This window comes from Etheostoma spectabile, chromosome 3 (assembly GCF_008692095.1).
Source record: "Etheostoma spectabile isolate EspeVRDwgs_2016 chromosome 3, UIUC_Espe_1.0, whole genome shotgun sequence".
NCBI classification, from domain to species: domain Eukaryota; kingdom Metazoa; phylum Chordata; class Actinopteri; order Perciformes; family Percidae; genus Etheostoma; species Etheostoma spectabile.
Genome location: NC_045735.1, coordinates 32,661,280 through 32,684,229, shown reverse-complemented (window position 1 = coordinate 32,684,229; position 22,950 = coordinate 32,661,280). Strand labels below are relative to the sequence as shown.

Here is a 22,950-nt window from a genome sequence, read left to right as displayed (position 1 = left end):
TTATCAATGTTATGTACTCCACGTCTAAAGACCATACACATTTTTTTATTTACAATTTTTTTTTTATTTGGTTTAGTCTTTACATGTGGTAGAAGTAGTTTTCATTCATTTATTCAATAATTTATCCTCTGCAGTGCTTGCTATGCACCAGAGAGTATTTGAAGTGTGAAAACAATTAGAGTCCCCACTCAATCATTCCAGGTGAGAAGACTGTAATCAGATATACATTTGTCTCCTGTGAGAGCTCCACTTACATCCACATACAGCGCTGGAAATTAGCAGCTGCACAGTGGATATTCAGGAGTGAGAATGTGGCGAGGGAGAACCACACACCCACGGAAGCTCAGAGATAACACCATACAGACTTCAGCGTCTCATCTGTCACACAGTAGATTGCTATTAAAGCTGTCTGAGAGCATTGCCGTCATCTAATTAGAAAGGCTCTCTCTCTCCTTGTCTTGTTTGTTCAAACTCTCGGGCACCTCTATCTTATTTTGTTTCCTATCTGTTTACCTTTCTGTCTCTCTGCAAGTCTGGCTCTCTCCTTCCACTCTTTACTTCATAGGTCATGCCAATTGATTTATTTGAGAAAAGCCTGTCACGGTTTTTGCCTTGATGTGTCTTGGTAATTAAAGGCTGAATTGTTTTGATGCTAGTGTAATCACATTAGTGTGTTATTGCAGGAGAGGAAAAGGAGAGAGATGGAAAGTGAGAAGAGTGAAATTGGACCTTTTAGCGTCACATCCACAACCTGCAACCCCTGTGTGAATGTGTGTGTGATTGTTATTTTGAGCATTGAGCTGTCACTGTACATGGTGCTTAAAGTCCATGCAGGCCCATATGATGTTCATATGCAGTTCAGATGGACACGCAGAGAGAGAGGACACCGTGGCTGTGAGAACCAGTTGGTAGAAATTATTTGTTTTGAGTTGTATCTGTAAATATGAGAAGATCATTTCTCACTTCAACCATTCTGATGTATTTAAAATAGTGTTGTGTCCAAGTTATCTTTGCTCAAGTCTCAAGCAAGCCTCAAGTTATTTTGTATGGGTCAATTCAAGGGTCAAGTCGAGTCCTTAGCAAAGGCAACAAGTCCCAAATCAATTCACTTTTTTTAAACACCTGTAGTATCTGGCCTTCATAAAGAGAAAATACAAGGTATTAGTAGCCCATTTAGTAAAATGGTTGGCTTGTTTGTTAAACTAGTACAAAAAGTATGACAATGAATCTAATATGTCTTATAAGTGATATTCAATGGACAGTTGAACCAGCCAATTCAATTCAATTCAATTTTACTTATAGTATCAATTCATAACAAGAGTTATCTCAAGACACTTTACAGATAGACCACACTCCAGAATTTACAAGGACCCAACAGTTCTAGTAGTCTCCTCCAGAGCAAGCAACAGTGCGACAGTGGCGAGGAAAAACTTCCTTTTAGGCAGAAACCTCGGTCAGACCCAGGCTCTTGGTAGGCGGTGTCTGACGGGCCGGTTGGCCCACTTTTCACAATTCAGACACTTACCGATCAGAATGAGTCTTTAAATGATGAACAAAGTTTGAGGTTGTAGTCTGGCTCTGTTTTTGATGAGCAGGTCTTACATTCAGTAATTTTTTTTTACCTTCTCCCGTGAAATTTTAAAATCCAAAAGTGACAACTCGTGGCACAGACAAAGCCATTGTGGTTGTCTGGTCTGACTTATAAGGCTTTATGTGTTGCCATAGCAATGAGTTTAACTGATAGACAGTCATCCAATCATGACAATCACATACCGGGGAGCTTTTTGAGTTGTCATGAGTCACAGTTTGCGCTGCTACAACTGCATAGCATGCTTGATAGTTAGAAATGTGGCAACGTTAAATTATATTATTTTTTAATTAACAGGTAACATTCAAACTTATAAATACATGCGTCATCCAAGTCATAATGCGTCAAGTCAATTCTCAAGGCATTAACTTACCAAGTCAAGTGTCAAGTTGTTTATATTTTGTCAAGTCGCAAGTAAAAAAACACATTATCAACCCAGGCTGACTCAATGAAATATACCTCCAAAGATAGAGGAAACATCACCTGGCCAATAGCTCACTGAGATCAGTGTTGGCCTTTGGAGACGAAGATTGCACATTGCCTTAGGACCCGAAGACCCAATGGTTAAAAAGGTCACATTTTATACATATTCAGTCATTATGCTTTGGACACCTTCCCTGTGTGTTTAAAATGCTTGGCCTCAACCATCGCTGTGGAGCAGCTATACGTTTCTTTTGTATTAACTTGGTTTTAAAGTGCAGAGGGCGCAGACCAGAGATATACAAACTCAGTCTGTTGACATGAAGTATGAGTATGAGCAGCAAGAGTCTGCCTCAAGTCCATTCCAATAATGCAGACATGCTGCAGACATACTCTGTTAAATCCCTCCATTTCTGCTTCTTTCTAACAAGTCTGAGCCACTCCATCAGAACAGATTTTTTCTGTCCTCCTCCTCCTTCTCATTCACCTTGTGTGTTTCTCTTCCAGCCCATCAGTCTGTTAAACGTATTTCACACTGCTCATTACAGTGTAGTGAGATGGTTTGCTGCCTCAATCGATTCCTCTGTCCACTCTCATTTACTTTACAAGGGATCCTGCATCTAAAGCGCTTAACTGTCTTTTCTCCTGCCTCCTCTCTCCTCCTTTTTCTGGTTTTTGGTTAACAGGATGTGTAAATAAGGGCACAAGCTCCTGTTGATGCATGCAATCTATTTATTGACTCACCAAAAAGTTGCATCTGGCCAGTTCTCCCAAAAATCCATCCAAAGTGATAAGGGGCTTTTGGGCTTTGCCCAAAAATTTGTGATTTGCATTCATCACACGCATTTTCATGCTCTATCCCTATTTCTTTTTTTATAATTCAAATTCTGATTTTTTTTTTGTGAATAGCAATTATTGTAAAAGCAAGTATATGACATTTTGATATATAAACAAGACAATCTAGCTATCAGCCATGTCATTGTCCCAAAACAATGTTTTTTTTCAAAAGGTTTTGTTACTTTAAGATTTTTGTTGCTTTTTTGTAAAGTTATTTGCTTTTTCAAAGTTTTTGATGCTTTTTCTGACTTTTGTCGCCTCTTGACCTTTTTGCCTTTTTTTTTAGTTTTTTTCCCCACAAATTATTCAATGTTTTTGTCATTTTTTTCAAAATATGCAAAAATATGCCGGGACCTTCCTTAGATAGTTTGAAACCACCAACCACCCCCTAATGTTGAACCCAATGTTACGTCCTTGCCAGCCACAAGCAGTTCAGAAAGTTGGTGGTAATGAAGCGCATTTATAAGGAGTGTCCTCTTTAAGTAGTGCCATCTTCTTTCACAGTCTGAAGATGTGCAAAAGTTACACACTAAAGCTTTAAAAGAATAGCTCTACAACAGGACCTGTAGATCACATTTCATATTTATTTTTGTCTCAAGATTCTGATTCAGTTTCATTTAAACTATATTTAACATGCTCACTGCCTTACTTAGAATTTGGCAATTTCAAAATATTCTACCTACCTGCACATCATGTTTAAATTAAAACGAGTGAGCAAAAAACGAGTTAGACTTATTAAAATAAGTCTAAGTCTAATAAGTTTTGATTTCACACGGGACATGAACAGTGTGTTTGAACTAGCCTGACCTCCTGCCTACAGACTTTGGTGCTCTTCATCTCTGCGGAACCTGCCCCTCTTTATAATTGGCACTGTTGTCGGAGCCCTATGCGTTGAAAGATGGTGTTTTTCATTTTATTGCCAGAATTTGCCTCCCTGTGCCCATGTTCCACTAGAACAACTTCCCTCTCGACACTATTTTGCAAAGGCACTGTTGGCTTAGCATTGTCTTTGACGATTGTGATGGGTTTCTAATTAATACTTGTTGTTTGGTAACTGCTGGTTGGGTTTTAGAAATGATTTAGCATGATTTAAAGCATGACCAACAGTGGCCCACACACACACACACACACACAGCCGCCCACTCATTCTCCACATTGATGGAGTGTAGAAATTGGATGTCATTTGTGACAATGCTGTCATAGTGTGCGCCTGTATTGTATGTAAATGAGAGTAAATTCTACGTGGTGCAGAAAGAGATTGAAATGTAACAGGGGAAACACAGAAAGAGAAAAAGGAAATAAAAGGAGAGAAAACCTTTCAACTAAACCCTAATGAAGAGAAGCAAACAAATGTGCAGTCAGTGTTTCTTATAGACTTTGAGTGACTTGATTTGTCCCTGGCTTTTGTTAGCCACACAGTCTGCAATAACAGATCCCCAGAATATTTACTCACACTTACACAGTGTATAAACAGCAGCTGTTACAGCCATACTTACAAATTGGATTCTCTGTCGGCTTTGTTTTCAACACTTTTTCAGAGGAGAAATGCAAGTGTTACTGTATTATCTGTGCTTCTCTTTTTATTGCCAGACAAACCAATATGCCAAGACATTGTTAATATTGTGAGAATATCTTGCTTCCTGCTGCTGTGTAGCTTCGTGATGATTTTTTATTTGGCAGCTGGGTGATGTTAAAGAAAACCTGAAAATGAAATGATGCCTCTGGTAGCTAACACCCACATGCTACTGTGTGTGTGTGTGTGTGTGTGTGTGTGTGTGTGTGTGTGTGTTTGTGTGTGTGTGTGTGTGTGTGTGTGTGTGTGTGTGTGTGTGTGTGGTCTGTGAGAGGCCCATGGATTCTGTCACTTTTCAGTTTTTGATGTGTTTGATCACTATTATATTAACCCACAACACATCAGTAATTTAGAAATGTAATTACCAAAACCCATAAACTGTGCCAGGCAGACAACTGCTTCAGCAAAGAGGAGCAACACTGGAAACTAGCAGCTCATTGACAAAGATAGACTGATGATTGGTTTGCTAACACACAAACATTAAATGTTTTTACAAAGAAATGTGATTGTTTTCTAATTTTTTTATTTTTGTAGGTAAAGCAAAATTGACGAGTTGTTGAGACCACTTAAATGGTAAAACGTTTCACAAAGGCAAAATGAATTTGGCACCACTAAAAACTGTAGCAATGAAATTTCAGTTTTAATTTTTTCATTACAAAAGAATGTAAGAAAAGTGGTGTCTTTAAATGATTCTGATTCATACAAATCAAAATAGTATTTTTTTTATATAATTTATTTTTAGAGGATCTGAGGTCAGCTTTCCTGTTGTAACTTCGATTTGAGATTTTTTTAGAAATATGTTGAGTTGCCGATTTAGATTTTAGATGAAGAGTATGCTATCATAACACCATAGGAGGTAAACTGAATTATCTTATGTATAAGCATTGCTGTTCCTCTGGCTTTAGAATTAAAGCTAGAGTGAAAGATTTGTCCCGCCCACTGTTTCTTTAAACCTAGTTGGTCAGATTTACGCAGGTGAGTTTCTTGAAGAAATATAAGAGTTTTTAAATTCTTAAGGTGAGAAAATGTTTTAGATCTTCTTACTGGACCTTTGAGCCCTTTAATGTTCCGTGATGCAAACCTAATCGTTGAACCCCCACAGTCATAGCCACACAATAAAGTTATAAATGTAGTGGGGGTGGCAGTAACCACTGGCAAGGTGCTCTTGAGCAAGCCACAAAACCCCCAACTGCTCGGGGCGCCTTTCCATGGGCAGCCCCCTCACTCTGACATCTCTCCATTTAATACATGTATAGGTACTGAGCATGTGTGTGTAATTCAGGCCTGTGTGTAATAACAACAGATTGTAAATTGTAACTTCCCCTTGTGGGATTAATAAAGGATACATTAATCTTAATCTTCTCCAAGTCATTATTGCGGTCTATCAGTGTTGCAGTAGCAGTGTCACTTTAGAGAGGGCTTCAAAGTTCTCGCCTGCCGTGATCTCCACAGATGTAACTCTTTGTCCCAGTGTATCCACAACTTCCCAAAAACTAGCTATAGATGACTGGATAAGCAACAGAGAGTCTTCAATGTGATAACAATAATAATAAATTAAATTTATATAGCGCTTTTCACGTACTGAAAGCTTCTTTACAGGGAATGAAGATAATAAAAACAATGAACAGGAAATAAAACAAAACAAAATTCAGACACAGATGAGAAGGGAGGGGGTCGTGGGGCTATAGATAGGCAGAGGTGAAGAGATGGGTCTTGAGGCGGGACTGGACGATGGTGAGGGACTCAGAGTCGCAGATGTCTTGGGGGAGGGAAATCCAGAGCCTGGAAGCTGCCCGGGAGAAGGCTCTGTTCCAGAAACTGTGGAGTTGGACTTGGCTAAGGTGGATCTGAGGGACCGTGAGGTCAGTGAGGTATGAGGGGGTCAGACGGTGGAGGGCTTTGTATGTGCGGACCAGGATTCTGTAGGTGAGCCGGTGGGAGATGGGGGGGGGCCAATGGAGTTGTTTTTTTGACTGGAGTGATGTGATGCCAGGATTTGGAGCAGTTGAGGAGGCGGGCGGCTGTGTTCTGGACCAGTTGGAGTTGGTTGATGTTGGTAGAGATGATGCCAAAGAGAAGTGAGATGCAGTAGTTCAGTCGGGAGGAAATGAATGTGAACGAGTCTTTCAGCAGTCATTGGTCAAACAACCAGAAGAGCGGCATCCACTGAATTTTTTAGATCTTTTTAAGCTTGAAGAAGCATGACTGACCAACAATCTTTACTTGAGCATCATAACAAAGATCAGCTTAAAAAAAACTACGGCGAGATTTCTAGCAGACAGCACTCAAATCTAAAAGCACTAAGACTGAGTAGTTACCTGTGTGAGCTGATAAAAACAAGTCATTAGAAACTTTTACAAGGGCTGTTTCTGTGTCAAGACGTCTCTGAAACCTGACTGAAATATGCTAAAAGGACTATTGCTGTTCATAAAAAAGATAAGTTGAGTTGAAAGTACTTTCTCCGGCAACTTAGATAAAAATGATGATTTAGAAATTGGACGGTAATTGCTGAGTAAAAAGTGATTTGTTTTTTTGAGTAGGTATTGAATAATAGCGTTGTTAAAATCATTTGAAAATATGCCAGATGTCAGCAAACTTAATAATTAATAAAATGAAAAGACCAACAGTGGGGAAGTAATTTCATCATTCATTAAACCTTTTTTCTCTTTGGGGAGCAGGTCATTCATGAACTTCTTCCAGCTGGTTCGGTGGGCGATTTTCCCTGCTTCCTTTCAAGATGTTAGGTAGCTTTCTTGAGTTCTGCCTCCACAGACCTTTTCCAGCTTTTTCTTTGTCTTCCTGGCTTTCTTTTTCCTTGTGAGTTCCGGGTTAAGGCCTGTGTGGTTGTGTTGGAGGGTGGTTTTATTAAGGTGTGCCCGATCCAGCCCCATTTCCTGCATTTGATTAGAGTTTCCATTTGTTCATGTTGTGTGGTTTGCCAGAACTCTTCATTGTAATAGTGTTAGGCCAGTAAATGTCCATGATGTGTCATAAGCATCTGTTAATGAATATTTGGAGCTTGTTTGATTAAGCTGTTGTAGTTCTCCAAGTTTCTGCCCATTGAATAAAACTGATTTAACATTGGAGTTGAAGATGCAGAGTTTTGTATTTGTGGAGATGAATTTTGCATTCCATATTGGCTCCAGTATTAGAAAGACTGTTCTTGCCTTCCCTATTTGTGCTTGTTTGTCTTTGTCACTACCTCTATCATTTCCGACAACACTTCCCGAGTATGTATATGTGTCCACCTCTTCTAGTGCCTCTCCATCAAGGTAGCAGAGAAAGACAAGGACTTTCTGCGATTCCTATGGTGGCCCAATGGAGATCTGACCAACGAAGTTACAGAACACAGAATGACTGTACATCTATTTAGAGCAGTGTCATCTCCCAGCTGTGCATGCTACGCTTTGAGGAGGACTGCTGATGACCATCAAGGCAGCTTTCTAGATGAAATAGTTGACATTGTTCATAGAAATTTCTGCGTGGACGAAAAGCTCACCATCTGTGGAAAAAGCAATACAAATACGTAAAGATCTTGATGACCTTTGCCAGAAGGGAGGCGTTCATCTTACACAATGGATCAGCAACAATCACAAAGTCCTGCAAACAATTCCAGAGAAGGACCACTCTAAAAAAGTGAGTGAGCTCAATATGGACAAGGACAAACTCCCAATGAAAAGAGCCTTGGCGCTCCAATGGTGTATGGAAAGTGACACCTTCGACTTCAGCATGGACTGCAAAGAAAGGATACAAACTCAACAAGGGATTTTATCTGTTGTTAGCTCAATGTATGATCCCTTGGGGTACCTTGCATCAGTTACTCTTCAAGCCAAGCACATTTTACAAAATTTGTGCAGAATGAACTGTGGCTGGGATGAAGAAATTCCCAATTCCTAAGACAACAATGGATCAAGTGGTTGATTGACCTTAAAGGGCTTTTGATGTCCCGAGTGAACAGGTGTTTAAAATCAAATGACATGTTGTCAAAACATGGTTGTCAGGTCCAGAATTATTGTGGCAAGGAAAGGAAACATGGATGCACTGCAAGGTGGAGCCCACTATTGATGAAGGTGATCTAGAGGTCAAGAAACAGATCTCTGCAAATGCAATAAGATTACAGAACAGTGCAACCAGCCAGCTGATCATGTATTACTCTGATTGGAAGAGACTGAAAACTGCTGTATCATGGATACTGAAAATCAAGAAGGCTCTACTGGAATTGAGTCAAAAAAGAAAGAAACTTCAGTTGCATACTCCTCTGGATCCCAATTCCGTGGATCTGGACATGTCGAAAGCCAGAGGCTTAATGGGAAAAAAATTGTCAACTGACTACCTGTGAATGGCAGAAAGTGCTATCATACAGTTCTGCCAAAAGAAAAGAAATAATGATGAGATTTGCGCTTTGTTGTCTGGAAATCTGCGAAAAAGAGTAGTCCTATCTACAAGCTCAACCCTGTTGAAGGAGATGGACGGCTGAGAGTCAGTGGAAGGCTGTCCAGGGCGGCTATGCCAGAAAAAAGCAAACACCCAATTATCCTGTCAAAAGATCAGCCCATCTCCATGTTAATTCTCCGACATGCCCATGAATAGATAAGGCATGGGGGGAGAAGTCACATCCTCTCCAGGTTGGGAGAATAATATTGGATCACACATGCCAATGCAGCAGCAAGAAAAATCTTGTCAAGTTGTGTGTTTTGCAAGTGTCACAAAGGACAAATGTGCAATCAAAAGATGACCGACCTGCCCAAAGAAAGAACTTCTCTAGACTTGCCTCCATTCACAAATGTCGGGGGGGATTACTTTGTACTAATACAGGTAAAGCAAGGCCATTCATATGTGAAACATTGCGGAGTCATCTTTACGCGTATGGCAAGCAGAGCTGTTCATTTGGAAGTGGCACATTCACTGGACACAGACTCTTGCATCAGTGCCATTTGTTGATTTATATGTCGGAGAGGCCCAGTGGCCCATTTCCGCTCAGATAATGGCACAAACTTCACAGGAGCTGAGAAGGAACTAAAAAGAGAAATTGCCAAATTGAACAATGGGACAGTTGTAAAGGCTTTACTGCATGAGGACATCAAATGGAGTTTCTATCCCCTAACAGCTTCACATCATGGCGGTGCTTGGGAAAGCATGATCAGGCTGGTTAGGAAGGTGCTGTTATCTGTTCTACACCAACAAACCTTAACTGATGAAGCCTTAGTCACTGTCTCACATGAAGCTAAAACAATATTAAATGATTGACCATTACCAAAGTCTCTGCAGATCTTAATGATTTGGAACCTCTAACGCCAAACCATCTTCTCACATTGAAAAGAAAACCAAGTTTGCCTCCGGGTCTGTTTGATTAAAAGGACCAGTATGTAAGGAGACAATAGAAACAGGCACAGTACATTTCAGATTTATTCTGGAAAAGATGGGCAAAGGAATATCTTGCTTTGCTACAGGAAAGGCAAAAGTGGAACAAAACAAAACGTAATCTTGCAACAGGAGCAAAGCCATTTACAATTGGGGGCCGGTTGTGTTGGAGCCATTTCATTGGTTGACCAGCATGTGATGCTGGAGGTGTAAAAGTTTATTTAAATGTGGCCTAATTGGTTCAGTTGTGTTGCGCACAGCAAGGTCACAGTTTTTTGACCATGGTAAAGTGCAGGATAATGATTAAAAGAAGAGCAGTTATTTTGTTTGATTAATTATTGTTTACTTTAAATAAACAGATTGTCATATCCAATGTAAGTTTGAAACTCTTGGACAACAAGTAATTCACTGACAATTCTTGTTACAAAGACACGCATTTACACAGATGCCATGCGTTCATTTCTGACTAAACAAACAACAAATGAGCGCCACCAAAAAGGTTATGTAAATTTGTGTGTCGTCCGCATAACTATGGTAATTTATTTTGTTGTTTTCCATAATCTGAGCCAGTGGAAGCATGTAGATGTTAAACAGAAGATGCCCCAGAACGGAGCCTTGGGGAACTCCGCACGTCATATTTGTATGCTCAAATTCATAATTACCTATTGACACAAAGTAATCCCAATTCTTTAAGTAGGATTCAAACCAGTTTAGTAATGAGCCAGAAAGGTCAACCAAGTTTTTCAATCAATCTAGTAATATGTCATGGTCAACCGTGTCAAATGCAACACTGAGATCAAGTAATACTAAGACTGGAATTTTGCCACTATCTGCGTTAAGGTGGATGTCATTAAAGACTTTGACAAGAGCCATCTCAATGCTGTGGTGTGGTCGGAAACATGACTGAAAGGTATCAAAACTGTTGTTTAATGACAAGAAATGGTTGAGTTTTTCGGAAAACTGCTTTTTTAATTGATTTTACTTCAAAACGGAAGGTTTGATATTGGCTTATAGTTGCTCATTAGTGACGTGTCTAGATTGTTCTTTTTTAAAAGTGGCTTGATAACTGGAGTTTTCAGGGCCTGTGGAAAGATTCCTGAAAGAAGAGACGTACCATATCAGGATGCTTTCCCAAACTTATCCAAGCTGTCTCATTGGCATTGCCTGTCACATGAGCTGCAAGTATGTCAGCCAAAGATATACTTGAGCAACAGGAGTGGCGATACGAGAACCAGTTGGCTCTGCTGGCAATCAGTTACAGGAGAACTAAAGAACTGGACGTTGAGGTGATTGACCACTCTGCACCACTGACAAAAACAGACAGATTGTTACTATGTGACTGCTGAGTACATGCCTCCTTTAAATTGACTACTAATAATATTCAGTAATGATAACTCCAATTCTCCTGCATTCCGGTTTTGTTCCAAAACCACACCTGGAGCGTCTCAGAAGTGGAGCGTCTTGCTGCCCAAATCACAGATTTTATGGTCTCTACTTTGTACTTTACAGAACAATCGTGTGTTTATAAAGCTAGTATCTACCTTCCACTTCAAGCCCTCCTGTAATTAAACTCCATGCCTTTTCTTTTCTGGTGTTGTCCTTAAAATAAGATCTGTCCATTTTAATTTTCCACCTCCAAGATGAATCTCTTGTCATCCATGGTGTTGTAAAGAAGACAAACAATATTTTGGGGTGTTATTTGGTAAATTGACTGGATAGTAGGGGTGATCCGAGTATCCGGCTGAAACGAGTATCCGGTACGGATAAAGCACTTTTGCCGAGTACAAGTATTATACGAGTAATATGAGTCAATATTCGTGCTCGGATTGAATACAACTCCTCAACTGGCCGCGCAGCGTTCTGTGATAATCACAGCCCCCCCCCGCCTACAAACCCGCTCGGATCAATCACACACACACAGAACAAGGAGAAATGCGCTCTCTCTCTCTCTGAGATTTTTTTTTTTTTTTTTACTGTCAGCTGCCCCCCGCCCCCTCTCTCTCTGTGTCTCTCTCTTACTCACTCTCACACACACACACACACACACACACACACACACACACACACACACACACACACACACACACACACACACATATACCTGGTGTGGAAATTAAAAAATTTAAAAAAAATCACACTGATCATAAAAAAATAAAAAGTTAAAAAAAGAAAGTTATATTGAGTATGAAAACTCTTGTTCATTACATTTTACTTCATAATTGCAACCGCATGTGTTGTATTCATTGTTGCAAAACATTCTGTATATAGTTTGTTTGTTACCATGACAACACCATTGATCTGAAGCTCGATGCTGTCCTGTAAATAGTTTTCAAATCACCAATAAATATAACAATTTTTGATCAACCCATATCAATTGCATGCTTAAATAACATACCGGTTGAAAGCCCCGCACATTTCAAGAGAATCTGACCCACTTCCGGGTTAAATCTGACCACTTCCGGTTTAGGCCCCGCCCAGTCCGAGTTCGGATACGGATACAGATAATTCATGTGGTAAACAGATACAGATACAGATACAGATAATGCTGTACTCGCTCATCCCTACTGGATAGTCACACTGGATCACTCCACACACGGTTGTCTTAACAGCCTGCGGCTTGCGTAAAAGTAAACCTGATGCGTTTCTTGAGTGGAGCGGAAAGCCACTTCACGCACGCTTCTGCGACATGTGGCAAGTGTAATATCAAGCATTGACTTTCGATCGGTGGAAATTGGTGAAAATGGTAAGTTATGTTGGTGGTTAGTGCAGCTTAACCCGGTCTACAGTTTTAATCCCATATATAGTTGTTAGTAGTCGTGATGTATTGTATGTATTATTAAAGGGTAACAACCATTTTTTTCAACCTGGACCCTGTTTTTCTATGTTTTTTTGTGTCTAAGTGACTGATGGGAACACCAATCTTTGACAGTGGTCCAGTATTAAGCGAGATTGTTGCAGTTGGCTTGTATTTATTGTCACAAAAGTGCTTGTTTTGCCACTGACAGGCTCAGATTAATATGCTGTTTACCAACATTATAGAAATAAATCCCTTCAGAGATAGACCTTTAAAACCTCTCTGAGACCTTTTTTGTTTAACCAGAAACAGCTCTGAGGTTTGCTTTCGCTTAACCCACCTGACTCCATCTAAAAAAGCAATAGTAGTGCTGTCTGTACAGTCAGTGAGGCATACATACAGTCTTTAGCTCACCGAAGCACACACATCCATAGAACACTGATTTGATCAAATGGACCTCTGAAGAAAAACACCAGATCCAGTAATACAAGTTATATTGTAGTAGAAACAGACGTATCATTATTTATTATTATCATCATATTTAGTAATTTCTTTTTCATTTTTAATTTTATGTACAAAATGTTTAGCCCCGGCTACCCCAGCCACAATTATCTGCCGCCACTACTGGTAAATGACATTCTATTTGTTATTGCTCTCTGCTCGGTTGTTGGAGCTTTGTGCTCTTTGCTGATCCATATGATTGGTTGCCTACATAGTGGCCTGTAATTGGCTGCTAAGTATTTGTCGGACTATGTGGGGTGGACATCCAACCCCTCTCTTACAATGCCACCCATCATGGCTTTTGTATCTTCGCTGCCGGGCTCACTGACAAATTGCCCCTGACAGCTGTTTTGTAGGATGTCACAAGTGGTGGCTGGGGTACTGATAATTCAATTCAATTCAATTTTATTTATAGTATCAATTCGTAATAGTTATCTCAAGACACTTTACAGATAGAGTAGGTCTAGACCACACTAGACCACATAATTTACAAGGACCCAACCTTTCTAATAGTTCCCTCCACAGCAAGCAACAGTGAGGCAGTGGCAAGGAAAAACTCCCTTTTAGGAAAAAACCTTGGACAGACCCAGGCTCTTGGTCAGTCAGTCAGACATCTCTCCATTAGTGCATGTATAGTTACTGAGCATGTGTGTGTAATTCAGGCCTGTGTATTAACATCAGAGTGTAAATTGTAATTTCCCCTTGTGGGACTACTTAAGGATACATTATTACTATGAAAAAGATCCTTGTGGGACTCCATGACTAACTTTGGCGTGAATGGAGGATTCATCGTTAACATGTACAAACTGAGATTGATCAGAAAAATAAGACTTAAACCAGCTTACTGCTTCCTTTAATTGCCAACTAAGTGTTCCAGTCTCTGTAACAGGATGGTATGGTCAATGGTGTCGAATGCAGCACTAAGATCTAATAAAACAAGTACAAAGACAAGTCCTTTGTCTGCAACAGTTAGAAGGGTCATTAGTAATTTTCACTAGAGCCATCTCTGTGCTATGATGCTTTCTAAATCCTGACTGAAAGTCCTCAAATGAACTACTGCTATGTAGAAAATCACACAACTGATTAGCAACTACCTTCTCATGTATCTTAGAGAGAAAGGGAAGTTTAGATACAGGTCTATAGTTGGCTAAGACCTCAGGACTGAAGGTAGATTTTTCACAAGGTACATAACCTGTTAATAAAGACATATTGATCATTTCTAGCAATTAAGTTTCAACCACGGGCAAAGCTTCTTTAAGAGAAGAGACCTTTAACATTAATTGTTGAAGGTCAGGTCTTGTCGTTCTTTCTAGCAGTCCTGCGTTTTAAGGTGAACCGTTAAGTGCAAGAGGTGATGAATATTATCTATAATTGTTATAATTTTATCATTAAGGAAGCTTATAAAATTGTCACTACTCACAGCTATGGGAATAGATGGCTCAATAGAGCTGTGACTGTCGGTTACAGTGTTAAAAGGAACCTTGGGTTGTTCTTATTTTGTTCTGTTAGTGATGAGTAATAGCCTGATCTGGCATTTCTAAATGAGATTCTTCCAGTTTGGCGGAAGGCCATTTACATTCAAGTTTTCGCACGGTTTGTTTTAATTTGTGAGTTTGGGAGTTATACCAAGGTGCTAGTTTCCTTTTAATTCATCATCACCTTTTTGAGGGAAGCAACAGAGTCTAAAGTTGTCCGTAGGCAGGCCATAGCACCGTCTACAAAATTCTCACTTCTATCTGTCTTTAATCATCCACTGGAACAAGTGAAAACTAGTGCTACCTAAGTACGTATTTTTCAACCAAGTTAAAACAATAAAAAAAGTTTCATATTGTTTTAAAGATTATTTTGTGGGGCTTTGTCCTTCATTTGATATTGACGGTGGATAGACAGGAAAGGTGGGTATGAGATGGGCGACAGGTTGGACTTGAATCCGGGCTGCTGCAAAGTACTGAGCCTACATGCACACGCTCTTACTGGTTAAGCTAAGGTTGCCCCCATAAAATAATATTCTTATGAATTCATATAGCTCCTAATTGTTACTGCAAATATATTAGCAAACAGTTGACAATTTACACACCCAGCAGACACAGACACTGGCGGGAGCTACAGAGAAATTGATTTTAGATTGCACAAAATCGGTGAACAAAACAACAGCAAGAATGTAGAGAGATAATACTATTCAAACAGAGGCTACAGCAGGATGATAGGCTATCACTGGGCTATTGGATAGATTAGATCAGCTGAAGAAAGCAGGTGATGAAAGCAGCTGATAACCTGATTGACCGCCCCAGACAGGACAGCAAGGAATAATAAACAATGAGTGAGAGGATTGAATTGTGGATGTGTGAGCAATAAAACTTAAGGCCTAAGCAGGCCCGCCATTTGGAATTATGGGGACAGAGGGGACGATATTTTCAAGTTTGAGGCTGTCCAGTTTGGAGGGCAGTATTACTATACAGAGTTAGTTACTGTAATATGTCAACCTGTTTCTGACAAGGACAGAAATCAAATTTAAAAAATTCCGCAATACATTTTAGGTGTGCCTACTACTTGGTACATCCGACTAACGTTAAAACTCAATATAAAATAAAAAGTGTTATGTGTCTTAACCCTTCAGAGATAGACCTTTTTAAAACCTATTTAAGACCTTTCTTTTTACCAGAAACAGTTATGACGTAGCTAGCGCTAAACCAACGAGACTCCATTTTTTTTTTAAACAGTATTTTAGCATGTAAAGAGCCAGCATATAGTCACATGTAAATCAGTACAGTAGGCGAGAGCCAGGACGATTGAAACGCTGGACTGATGAAACATTCCAGTTTACTCTGAGTGCGATGATGATAGACAGACTTCCTTAAGTCAAACCATAGAGCATGTTAACCTCCTTCTATCAGCCAAATATCTCCCTGTTATTTCCTTTTATCACAGAGTTACAGCCGATAAACATGTTTTGATGGTCAAAAGTAAACTTCCTTAGCGGTTACTTTTATCAATTATTAAGGAGTGTTTTTTATTTAACCCTTGTGTTGTCTTCCCGTCAAATTTGAAAATCATTACGTTTGTTGACGCTTTTTATCAATGTTTTTAACTTGTCTTTTTCCCTTTTTTCAACACATTTTTTTAAAATTTTTGTCACTTTTTTGACATTTAACAATACGTAACACTAATTCATTAACTTTAGTAGTTAAGTTATTTTTGGAATTGATGGTTAATAAACGTAATTTTTAGGAAATTATACCTAATGTTTGAGTTAGAAAAGCAGAAATTAGGAATTATTTCGACAAATTCAAAATTAAAGGAATGAATATTGATGGATAATCACAGGCTGGAATATGTCAACTTTTACTCAATACTATTTAAAAAACACTTCAATTTTTGCTATGCTATGAAAATTGAATAAGACACCCTAAAATTAATTAAAGTAGAGATTTGTACTTGCCAAAGAGCGTTGTGTGGAATCAATCATGTTATTTTGGTTGATTACAATTGGGTAGTTAAAAAGAACATTGATATAGGAAAATGGGTCAATTTGACCCGAGGACAACATGAGGGTTAAAGGTTTGACTGCATGCTTATTTGGTAGACCATTTAGTGTTCTCCACAATCCCAGACTTTCATATTGCATGTTTGTTTACATAAAAAGCAAAACAGGCTATAATGGCATATGTCTATGTTGGGACGGTTGAAACAGCTGTTTCAGCTGTCCTCAACCTGGCTGTAACTCCATAGATTTTAAGTAAATGCAGAAATATCTGTGTTTATACAATGGTGAGACATGGAAAAGCAGTTTTAGAAAGATGAAAATTCATTTGGGCCCACCAGGTAGGGGGGGGTCGAGTTTTTCCATTTTATCCCATGGAGACTGGCGAAGACTGTGGGGCGATATTTGGATGTGCAGTGGTCTAACCCATGTAAAAACCTAGTGAAATGACATTTTTCACAATAGAAACATAATATAAATGGAAAGACGTACTGTTCTAGCTATAAAAATGGCAGAATCATCCACAGTGTGTGATGTTTCAATAACCGCTTCATTTTATTTGGTTTCTGTTGACTTTGAATGAAAAGTGTGTGTTACGATGCTAAAAATGTATTTACATGGAGACTGATAGGTTTGGTCCATCGTGACACTATGTTAGCTGACAAATAACACTTCTCCTTCCTTCCTCTCCTCCTCCTCTCTTCAAGTCTCATCACTGTGAAAACAGCTGTTGGTGTTTGGTGGAGGCCTGAAGTAAGTTAGGAGTCAGTCAGTTGGTCAGTTAGTCCATCATGATAAATGACAGCTGACAAATAACACCTCTTCTCCTTTCTTCATCTTCTCTCTGTCTGTATTTGCCATTGTTACCACAGGTATATACTGTAGTTAATATCATTAATAACAGCTGATCTGAGCTAACTTTACTCTGCTGTTTGACATGTCCTGCAAAGAGAGGACAACACGGCCTACAGTAAAGAGTCTCCATAATAGGTGCGCGTGTGTGTGTGTGTGTGTGTGTGTGTGTGTGTGTGTGTGTGTCAGAACTTGTTGCTATGATGATTTCTGCAGTAAAGACTCCAGATATTTTTTTATATAGTTTTGGCAGTTGGTGTGAACCAAGGGGGTAAGTCTCTCCTCTCTGAGTGTAGCTCACATGGGCCATTTTAATGCTACGAAGCCATCAACTGCAGTTAGGATCTCATTGATGCCATTCATTTTGGCGCCACTTTGACAGTGAATTACATCTGAAGCATTTTGTGACTCTATTTAAGAGAGTCTATTCGTCCATTGTTTATTTCTAAAGAAACAAGACATTGGATAAAAGGTTCCATTACCTTGTAGGCTACCTCACGTTATGGCTCTGTAGCAGACGTTTTTGTAAAAATAGGCTAACGATTGTGTCATACCCTCGCGACTTGCTGTCGCATTTCGACTTACATCAGCTTTTTAGGTTTAATTACTAACTTTAACTAGCATGTTAGTTTGCAGTAATTAGCCTGTGTCTATGTTATGTCCTAACATATACTTACGCTCTCCGTCTCTGCAAGATTGGGAACTATTGAGATTTCTCTTGGCACAGCTACCAGAAGACTTACAACTTTCAGAAACGTTGCTCACATCACAACTACGTCGTCAAGCTCAGTTGGAGGCTGCGCAGTAAAGCATAGCCGTCACCGGAAAAGTGCTTCTATTTTTCTTCTCTGGTCTCCGTCTAAAGCAATGGGATCTGTTGGTCCATTTCTTTAACTGTCTATGGTGTAAACAGAGCAAGAAGTTTGCATCCGTAGTTAAATGACTCCATAGTTACATGTCTCCGACCTGCACAAGATTTCCTATATTTTGACCAACCATGATGTATGAAAAGTGAAAACTGTAGGAGAGAGAGAAATTTGTTTGGAAAAAGGTTCAGAGAAACGAACTGCAACTGCATGGTTTTTTTGCTCTGTCGGCAGTTGGTATGAACAGAGCCAGAAGTTTAAGGCTGAATCCCATTTCTCCGTCTTACCCCTACCCCTTGGCCCTTGAAACCAAGGGGTAGGGGTAAGGGGTGAAAACATACCCCTATGAAATGGGACACCACTTGGTGACATCACCATACAGAATTGATCACAAATCTCCAAGATGGCGTCTCTGTCTGTTGATTGTGTGGGTTTGGACAACAGTGTGTGTTATATATTTTATAGTTATTTTAGGTTCACTTTGGTAGTGCAGAGTACTTATCTGTGTAGTACTTAGGTCTGTTTGCAATACAAATGTGTTTACACATGCATCATGTGTACATATACATACATATACACCATGTATACATGGTGTGTGTATCTGTTTCAGTTATCACCGTTTTGAATGTCATTGATGTTCACAAAAACATTTTGTTGACAAAAATATGTCTTTATTGGTGATAAATTGAACATAACAGGCAAAAACGTTACATAAAATAATGTTACAGAACCATTATCAACTATTAGAACCATAACTAACATGTCGCACACAATAAAAGGCTTCAAATGTGTAAAACTAAAAAATACAAACAAGACCACAAACAAATTAACTACAGCTGTTCTGATATTCCAGACCAGTCTGGAGCCTTTTGGCCAGTAACCCCCCCTCACATATCATCAGTGTCCCGTATCAAAACCAACAACAATATACAAGTGCATGAACTACTAATTGCTACCAATGCAATAATGAATGGGTACAACATGAACATATGAATTAGGAGACGTCTGCGTTTTCAGCCCCAAACAGGATCAGCTGCTGTGTCCTCCTGTGTGATACAGGGCGTTATATGTGAAGCACGTAGCGATGTATCGTAGACCGTTAATATATATATATATAGCAAGTACACATGTACAGGACTGCATAGACCACAAAACAAGACTGTCGTAACTTTTTAATCAATTATTTAAGCCGAAAGTACTTACATTTATGTGTCTCTCTGGTCGACGGGCAGCCATTGATGCCTGTGTGTTTTCTAGTGAGGTCGCATCCACACTAGGTTTCAAGGGCTATACAGCCCTTGGTCTATCCCCTACCCCTAGCTCGTAATACGTATTGGACCAGCACTAGGTCCCGCGTGAACGCGCAAAAGCTAGGGGAAGGGGTAAGGGGTAGGGGTAAGGGGAAGGAATGGGATTCAGCCTAAGTCTGATGGATTCCATAGTTACATGGCTGCGACCGGCACAAGATTTCCTATATTGTGAACAACCATTATGTATGAAGAATTAAAACGGTCTGAGAAAACTGAACAATACGTAAACTGTGATTTAGGAGAAACCCCAAAAAAGAGACAAGAGAAAGCCCAATAAACGCCAGTCTTGTCTTCCGTTTAAACTTTTAATTATGTTTCTACATTAAAGTATGCTGATACAGCATGGCCCCAAAGAGGTGTCATGTTGAGCGATTTCCAGAAGATTTCCCATTAAAGTCTATAAGAAATATTGCGCCATTTTTTGACGAGTTCGTGAAAACTGCACGGGAAATCTCTTTGAAAACGGATAGCCCACCATTCCCGATCCCACTACACACGTTTTGATGTATTTTGTGTGCACGTGTTGGCAACGCTCCGTGACTAGTAGTGGGACAAAAATGTGGCGGAAGATGAAGAATAATAAGTGTGAGCAATAGTAGTAATTCTGCCGATTGCTGCTATTACAGCAGGTTGGTACACTGAATAACACGTACTGTACATGTAAAAGCTCAAGGTACATATCTTCACATGATCTAGGATTGCTTTCCTGTTGGTCAGTTCTGGAACAATATTGCATCCAAAATATCTGCCCTGATTAATGATACTGTATCTGTACCTTCTGAATGATTGTTCAGCCCCTCAGCTCTCTAAAACTCAAAAATGTGATGTTTTTGCTGGACTTACAGCAGCCGAGAGAATGATAGCAACTCATTGGAAACAACCTCATGACTTGTCTATGTCATGCCTTTTTCCTTTTTGGATGACTTATATATGGAGCTCTCCACGGCTCAAATAAATGAAGCACCAGGAAAGATTTTGGACACTTGGCTCAGCATTGCTGAATCCTTGAAATCCATGCTGTAGATAAAAACAACCCCAGTACACTAGACCTTCACATCAACTGCAACTAGACATCTGCAAACATGCCTAAGATTCACCCTGAGACTAAAGTTTTGATTATCAAGAGGCTGTAGACCAGATCCACTGCTGATGTGGCAGACACCTTCAATGTGTCTCAGCGTCAATTACAGAGGATTAAAAAAACATTTGAAGACACTGGAGACGTTTTTGACAAGCCCAGGTCAGGCAGACCCCGCGAGACAACTGCTCAAGAGGACCGTTTGTTGGCTCAAAAATCCAAGGCCAGCCCATTTTCCACTGCAGCAGAGCTCCACCAGACCTGGTCCCCTGAAGTCCCTGTGTCAACCACAACGGTTTGTCGGATTCTGTCTCAAAATGGCCTCCATGGTCGAATCAGTGCCCAGAAGCCAGCACTAAACAAAAGACAATTGAAAAACCGTGTGGCATTTGCCAAGGCCCACAGCCTGCTAAAAGGATGGATGCTGGAAAAGTGGAAGAAAGTGGATTTTTCAGATGAATCTTCTTTTGAATTACACCACAGTTGCCGCAAATATTGCAGGAGACCTACTGGAGCCCGCATGGATCCAAGATTCACCCAGAAAACAGTGAAGTTTGGTGGCGGAAAAATCATGCTCTGGGGTTACATCCAGTATGGGGGTGTGCGAGAGATCTGCAGGGTGGAAGGCAACATCAGTAGTCTCAAATACCAAGAAATCTTAGCTACCTCTTATATTCCCAACCATAAAAGAGGCCAAATTCTCCTGCAGGATGGTGCTCCATCGCATACTTCCATCTCCACTTCAAAGTTCCTCAAGGCGAAGAAGATCAAGATGCTCCAGGATTGGCCGGCCCAGTCACCAGACATGAACATCATTGAGCATACGTGGGGTAGGATGAAAGAGGAAGCATGGAAGACCAAACCAAAGAATATTGATGAACTCTGGGAGGCATGCAAGACTGCTTTCCTAGCTATTCCTGATGACTTCATCAATACATTGTATGAATCCTTGCCAAACCGCATGGATGCAGTCCTTCAAGCTCATGGAAGTCATACAAGATATTAAATTTGAATCTCACAGCACCACTATTTAATTTGCTGACATATTTTAGTATTTGTAGTAAATTTGTTCAATTTATGTATAGGTGACAAAGCTTTTGTCTTGCCAAAATTTGACCTGTCTTGTTTAAATAATAAATCTTTTTTTAGTGAAACTAATTTATTTCAGTGCATTGAACATCCTTTGGGAGGGTTTTAGCTTTTCATATGAGCCATTTCTTACACCAATTGATTAATTAAAAGTCCGGTTAATAGCAGGTGTTTCTACAAAATAGATAAGCGACAAGACTTTGTCAGGGACTGTATTTCCTCTTTGTTTTGGTGTGAAAACATTTGATTGCAAAGAAGGATTGTGGTAAAGGTGCACTGGGCCTTCTTCGGTGTGTGTAGTGTACTTTCCTACATATTGTCATCATTAGACTAATGTTTTGCACTTTTGTCTATTTTTTTTAAGAAAAATTTGATCACAAAAAAATAACACTTACATGTACAGACATTTTACAAACATGTACACACATTTTATAGTCAGGAAAATAAAGGAAAAAAGTACAACCTTTAAGGTTCTGTACTTGACATTTAGGACATTAATATAGCAGACTTGTAATATAACAGCCTTCTCACTTCTAGCTGTGTGTGTGTTTGGTCCCTTTTTGTCTTATGCCGGTCTCCCTTGTTTGTTTGTTTGTATGTGTGTTTGTCTGTGTCTCTTTCTGTTTGTCTTGTTTGTGAGCTAGCTATTTGCTATTTTTTCAATTAAATTTTTGTAGTGTCAAATCATAACGTTATCTTAAGACACTTCACAGATAGAGTATGTATAGACCAGACTTTATAATTTACAGAGACAAACAATTTCCCCAAAAGCAAGTGTGTATGTATGTATGCACATTGTACGTACATTTCTGTTGATTCTAAATTGTCCCTGTGTGATATGAAAATGATTAACTAAGGCTAGTGAACTATTTTATTACCCTGTACTACTGACATGCACTGATTGTTGGTTTGGAAGCTTATCCCATGTAATAATGATAATAATATTCTGCCATTAGATCAAGCCCAAACCGGTTAAATTTTCTACCGAAATGATAATAAAGCAAGCACATTATACTGGCCAGTCTAAGACCTTTTTTGGACTCTATACTTTATTCTGCTTGTCCAATTTTGACATGTGTATCATTTTGATTACCACACGGCACATTTGTTGCACCAGGTCTATAAAGCTAAGTGAGCCTGAGGAAGCTTTGTGTGAGGTGAAAGGCTTCATCTCCACCTCTTAATCAATAGAAATGAGTG

General features: G+C 39.5%; 1 protein-coding gene across 2 annotated transcripts in view; it reads left to right on the top strand.

The window, feature by feature from the left end:
- The window catches only part of LOC116674256 (RNA-binding protein Musashi homolog 2), a 381,184-nt gene that overhangs the window by 269,797 nt on the left and 88,437 nt on the right, over positions 1-22,950 (top strand). The gene's annotated exons all lie outside the window — the stretch shown is intronic.